General features: G+C 48.1%; 1 pseudogene; it reads right to left on the bottom strand.

The window, feature by feature from the left end:
* Positions 1 to 940: 940 nt before the first annotated feature.
* LOC112644676 (membrane-associated phosphatidylinositol transfer protein 2-like) lies at positions 941 to 6,437 on the bottom strand (annotated as a pseudogene).
* Between the last annotated feature and the right edge of the window lie 481 nt (positions 6,438 to 6,918).

Below are 6,918 nucleotides of genomic sequence, written 5' to 3' on the forward strand. Positions count from 1 at the left end.
GAAAAAAGAAAAGAAAATACTTCCCTTCAGAGTTTAAAGGCATTACTTCCCTATTTTAGGACATCTCGAATATTTATTAAGAAATCTGATGGCAGTTGAATTCTATTTCATTCTATTTGATCAATTGTTTTGTGGTGGATAATAATTGTTTCTCTCACACCTAAAGCTTCTAGGGCTTCCTCTTTTTCTTTATTGTTATTAGATTTTCTGATGGGCCTAAGTATTTTTTAATTTTATTTTATTCATTTGCTTAGTACCCAATGAGTTTTTCCAATCTGAAGATGTGTGTTTTTCAGTTCTGGAAATTCTCTTGCAGTATTTCTTCAAAATTTTTTCTGTTTTATATTTTAGTTGAACTTCCACTTAATTACTTATGGTGAAACCCCTAGGATAGTCCTCTTTTCTTTTCATATATTCTATACTTTTCATCTTTTTATTCAATTTTCTGGGCAATTTCTTTGGTTTTAACTTCCAAGAAATTAATATATATACATTAGAAATTTCCTTCTATTGCCTGCATTGAATCTATTTATTGTACGCCTTTTTATTACTGTTTGTTTGTTTCTTTCCTTGCTATCACTTTTCCTGTCAGAAGACCTGTACCACAGGCCTGTTTTAGATACAAATATAAATTTGGCACTTTTCTTACCTTTATATTTGAATGACATCAATGTGAGAGCTGATAGGAGAGAAAAATAAAAAGCAACACAAAGTGCTAAAAAAGAGAAGGTTAGAGCAAGAATTGTGTTGCTGAGTTATGAAAGCTAAAACTTCCCTCTTTTATATAGTCATTATTTCTTGACATTCATAAAAGTGAATTTCACCTACAGTTTAAAAGCCAAAACAGGAATTCACACATAATTCAAAGTAAATAGGAATTTATTATAGAACTTTTGTTTCTGAAATAAGAAAAATAAAAAGAACCTAGCTGTACCACTAATTCTATCACTAAATAATACAAAAACAAATCAAAACAAAAAAAAAATTCACAATGGTTAGGAGGGCTCTTTTCCACTACTTTCTTGGGAATTTGAAAAAAACAAAAACAAAAAACCATAAACCTTCATCATTTCATTGCAATTTTGAGTCTTTTCTTTTCCCCCAGAGCACAGTAAAAAACTAGAAAAGGAGGACAAGGTATAACACAGGAACATCAAACTTGAACTGAATATTGAAGTGATGGCTGTGTCTTTCTACATGTGTTGGTTTCCAGATCCAGAGCAAAAGAGCTGCCACTGAGGTAAAGCCTACCATGTTGATTCCACCTGGTATTTGAAGAGTCACCTAGCCAAAAATGTGAAGATTCCAACATGCCACTTTTTTGTTTACCACAGAATGAGACTTTTGTTGCAAATCCTCTTTGGAATCCAGTTGAATCCTGTTGTGAAATTACCCTAGCAACAGACATGCAGATCCAAGAGCTCCACCATTTCTGACAGGCCTGCAGTGACTCCACTCAGAGGAAGGTCTCAGACTTGCTCCCGGTGAGAAGCAGTTGAAGAATTGTGCTCAGGAATCACTTTTCTTTTCTTTTTAAAGATTTTATTTGGTATCTGGAAGAAGCCAGTCAGTCAGGTAGGCGGCTCCAAGCCAAGGAGTCTGCGCCCCCTTCCCTTGGGGAGCCGCAGCCCGGAGAGCACAATTCCAGCAGCACAGGCCCCGGATCCCAAGGCGCCAAGCAGACACAGCCCAGGATCCTGCGCTCCTCCTGGGACAGGTGGAGGCAGGGAGGGCACAGGACAGGGAGAACTCTCCTGCCACCAGGCGCCCCAATCTGGGTAGATCAGTGCCCCGCCTCCCCGAGAGCACCTAGGCCAGTGTGGACTGGGAGACTGTGGTAGTTACTAGTGGGGAGCTGACTCTAGAGCTGGAGAGCTTGCCTCTGCCAGTGTTGTTGTTCCTCCTGGAGGGACCACCAGAGGACAGAGGCCTCACAGGGTAAACAGCTCTACTGAGCTTGGCACCCAGCAGGGGTGGGGGCAGGGCTCCTCCCCCAGGTGCACACACCTGAGAATCAGCACAGCCGGCCCCTCCCCCAAAAGACCAGCTGGAAGGACAGGGGAAGAGCAAGTTCTGGACCAGGCAGCGCTGGAAAGCTCCAGGGGAAGTCAAGGGATTTACAGTATGTAGAACCAGAGGCTACCCCTCCTAATGTTTTTTCTTTCTTCCTTTTTCCAGTACAACTCATTTTTATATCAGACTATAAATTTCCAATTTTTTTTCTCTTTTCCCACCTTAACTAAAATATTTTACCACCTCTTCATTTTTAGGATTCTTTCTTTTTGACTTTCATACTTCTACAACTACAGGTCCTAGATATATTTTCCACTTCTAGATTCCCTTCAACATACTCAACTTAATTTTGGGAAATATACAAGATACTTTTTTTGTTTTGTCTTGTTTTGTTTTGTGTTTTTTGTTTTCTCTGCCTCATTTTGTTCTACAATGGCAGAAGTTAATACCTTCTAAAACATGACCAGCATGCACCCAGAACCAAGAGGTATACCGTGCTGGTTCATTCTGTGAGATTATATTCTCTCTTCACTCCCATTCTGCCCCCCTCTTTTATCTCATTTATGTTTTGGTGGTTAGTGTCGGGGCCTTCTACAAGTATTTCTGGTTTATATAAATTTGGGACTGAGCATCTTCTAACATACAGAACTTAATATATTCAGAATCAAGAGGATCACCCTCTAGAACCCCTCAGATAAGCTACATTCTCCCTCCAATACAACTTTGTCATCACCACCATCCCCCACTTCCCTCCCTTTCTTTTTTCTTCTCCTTTATTTTTCTTTTTTCTTTTTTTCTTTTTTTCCCCTCTTCTTTGGGATTCTTGGCCTTTTATTTTTTACTACTTTTTTTTAAATTTGTTTTTCACTTTAGTGGTCCTTTTGTTTTATTTCATTCTGATCTTTGTTTTCAATTTCTGGTCTCTGACCTCAGCAGAATCATCTAGGGTGAAATTTATTTAGGTCGTGGTTGATATTCTTGACTCAGCCCGCTCATGCAGCCACTCTGCACTGAGCAAAATGACTAGAAAGAACTCACCACAAAAGAAAGAATCAGAAACAGTACTCTCTGCCACAGAGTTACAGAATTTGGATTACAATTCAATGTCAGAAAGCCAATTCAGAAGCACAATTATAAAGCTACTTGTGGCTCTGGAAAAAAGCATAAAGGATTCAAGAGACTTCATGACTGCAGAGTTTAGATCTAATCAGGCCGAAATTAAAAATCAATTAAATGAGATGCAATCCAAACCAAACTGGAGGTGCTAACGACTGAGGGTTAATGAGGTAGAAGAAAGTGAGAGACATAGAGGACAAGTTGATGACCAGGAAGGAAGCTGAGGAAAAAAGAAAAACAATTAAAAGACCATGAGGAAAGGTTAAGGGAAATAAATAATAGCCTCAGAAGGAAAAAATCTATTGGGGTTCCAGAGAGCGCCGAGAGGGCCAGAGGGCCAGAAGGCATATTTGTTTTTTATTTTTTGTTTTGTTTTGTTTTTCCTCTTTTAAAAAAAACCTCATAGAAATCAGATTGGAGAAGTAGAAAGGTGTAGAAATGCAGGAAAGCCAAGGCACATGGCCTTGACTGGCGGCAGGCGAGGCGTCGAAGAGGAGGCTGGGCCTGGCTAGGCCCAGGAGCCCAAGGCATAGCTTCTTGGGAGCCGGCTCTGGGCCTCGCCACCGGACTGGGTTCCAAGTGGAGCACGTGGACAGGTGGACAAGGGTACGGGGCTGCCACAGTGCTGGTGGGCCAGGCAGCGCTGCAGAAATTAAGATATGGCCTTTCTCTCCTGCTTGCACAAAGATTTGCTGCCCTGGAGCCTTCTGTGTGGCTATAGGTCCCAGATTAGCAAACGTTGGATTTTCATGCATGTCTGTAGTCACAGGAGACAGTAATGGATCTCCACTCTCAAAAATCAGTGCAAAACCAGTGAGGTTGAACCGTTGAGTAACTTGAGTTAACAAGAAGCAGGCTGTCCCCCAGTGGAGCTGCTACCAAGTGGGAGGGGATCTGGAGGGGTAAGGGTGAGCTAGTGGATGGGAGGTGACAGGCTGGGCCCAAGTCCAGCATCAGGATGCTGGGAGGTCAACGCAGGGCAAATGTCTAGGAGTGCCTCATGGGCCAGTCCGCATGGGGACTCCTGGTCCCTCTGTCATCCTGGGACAGGTCTTCTTGCAAGCTGGAACCCCTCAGACCCTAGGACATGAGGCAGGGCTAGGAGGGCTGTGTGGCATGGCCTATGTCCTCTACCAGGCCCTGGGACAAGCTTGTCTCCAGTTGACATTGTGTGCCCAGGCCAAGCCTCCTGGCGGGGCTGGCCGCCCTGGCCTAGCACCATGGAGACCACAGCGCCTCACTAACGGTGTCCTACTTGGGGCCCGCGGCTGCCCCTGGCTCAAGCCGGCGGGCCATGGTGCGGCCCCAGCAGCCAGCTGCCACACTCATGCTGCGCTGTCCCCGCTGTCACCATCTGCCTGGCTCTGTGTCCGATCATGCCGGTGGCCAGGCCCGCTGGGCTGGCTGAGATGGTACAGAGCAGGTGGTTCCGGGAGCACAAGAAGTCACCCTGGCCTGGCAGGCCGAAGCTGCCTTTCCACAGTGCCATGCGGGTGGCAGCATTGCGGGCCGGCCGTGCCTGGTGGTTGTTCTTGAGCTGGGCCAGGTGAGCCGCACAGCCATCCATGATGACCTGGCACTGCTGCTGCAGCTTCTTGGTGGGCCAGCCCATGATGTAGATCGGCATAGGGGACAGGCTGATGGAGCTGTAGACCGCCACGTCCTTGGTGGAGCCGTAGGCCGCGTGCACGCACAGGTGCAGCTCAGAGATGAGCAGCTTCAGGAAGTTGGCCTTGTGCCGCAGCGGGTCGTGCACCAGGCCATCACAGAAGGACACCACGCCGTGGGGGAAGCTGTGCTGGGCCAGCCATGCCACCACCCTCTGCTTCTGCATGTCAGGCCGGCCCGTCACATAGATAATGAGGTAGCCCAGGTCCTGCCAGTGCCGTACCACGTCCATAGCCCCGGCCCGCACTTTGGGGTCACTGCCCATGATGGGCACGCTGGTGGCAAAGGAGCCATCAGTACTGAAGACCACAAACTCCATGCCCTTGGGCAGCACGATGATGTAGCTGTCAGCAAATGTGTGGTCTCCCCTGACCACCATCTTGATGGGGTAGACGCCCACACCCAGCGGTGGGGTTCATATATGGTGTAGGAGACCCGCCTGCTGCTGTTGGTCACCAGTGTGTCCAGGTACAGCCACTGGCCCGAGGGTGGCTGCATCATGATGTGCACATCCACCTTCTCTCCAGTCAGAGTGACCATATCCAGGGGCCCATACATGAACCGGCCCATCAGAACCTGTGGGCCATCCTCATTGGCGACTGCATCATTGATCCGGTGGTTGGCGGTCACATTCCTCAGCTTCACATGGGTCCTCTTGCTCTGCCACTTCTCTCTTGGCTTTGAGGGGGTGAACACCGAAACCTCTTTGCCATCCAGCTCCAAGATGCTGGAGTTGTCATGCCTCATGACCTGTCTCAGCAGGAAGGAGACCACATCTGTTGACTCCCAGTAGCTGGTGTGGAAGAGGTGGGGCAGGGCCACTGTGGGGAAGGCTGTCAGGGCATCAGGGCAGTACAGGGCATAGTCGCTTCTGACCCCACCACTTTGCTGCAATCTGGGCAATGCTGGATGCTGTGTTGCTCTCGGCCATGCCCGACACCTGGCTGGCAATGCTGATCTCACTGGCTCGGCGGAAGTCTTGGGTGGTGGTGGCGGCACTGGGCGAGGAGGGGGACATGTGCTCTTGAAAGACCGTGTTGTTGGTCTGGAGTGCGTCTGCCAGCAGTGTGGAGTAGCCGTGCCCCAGCGGGTAGCGTTGGTAGCGGGGGATGCTGAAAGGCAGCAGGGCCTGGAATCTCCACTCCAGCTGTGCTCCAGCGGGAGGCCGACGGGTCCGCGGGGTGGAAGAGGCTGTAGACTTGCTGGCAGGCCGCCCGCAGCTGGAAAACATCCAGGGCAGGGATGACACTTTTCCTCAAGGCCAGGACCAGCCCCAGTGGGCACCCAAAGAGGAAAAGATCTGCGATCTCATAGTCAAATTTCCCCACGGCCCCTGAGCCATACAGCATGGTGGAGCTGCTCGAACGGCGGGAGCTGGGCTCGTTCCTCAGCACATTGGCATGGAGGCTGGATAGGAAGGCCTGGTGCTGCTGGATGGTGTCCAGCTCGTAGGTGGATGAGTCGCTCCTCTTTCGGGGCCACTGCCTTTTGGGGTCCTTAACACCATTGCTTCGGGGAATATCAATGTTGCTGCGGCTCAGGTGCCGGCTGCTCTCCACACCACCGCTGCTACTGGCGCCATGTGCCACATTGACCAGGGTGCCGGGGGACAGCAGATCAGTGTCCTGCACAAGAACCATATGATCCTCTCAATAGATGCAGAGAAAGCATTTGACAAAATTCAGCATCCATTCCTGATCAAAACTCTTCAGAGTGTAGGGATAGAGGGAACTTTCCTCAGCATCATAAAAGCCATCTGTGAAAAGCCCACAGCAAATATCATTCTCAATGGGGAAACACTGAGAGCCTTTCCCCTAAGATCTGGAACACAACAGGGATGTCGGCTCTCACCACTGCTATTCAACATAGTACTGGAAGTCCTAGCCTCAGCAATCAGACAACAAAAAGACATTAAAGGCATTCAAATTGGCAAAGAAGTCAAATTCTCCCTCTTTGCAGACAACATGATACTGTATATGAAAACCGAAAGACTCCACCCCAAGATTGCTAGAACTCATACAGCAATTTGGCAGTGTGGCAGGATACAAAATCATTGCCCAGAAGTCAGTGGCATTTCTATACACTAACAATGAGACTGAAGAAAGAGAAATTAAGGAGTCA

Source organism: Canis lupus, chromosome 1, assembly GCF_003254725.2.
Source record: "Canis lupus dingo isolate Sandy chromosome 1, ASM325472v2, whole genome shotgun sequence".
In the NCBI taxonomy this organism is placed as follows: Eukaryota; Metazoa; Chordata; class Mammalia; order Carnivora; family Canidae; genus Canis; species Canis lupus.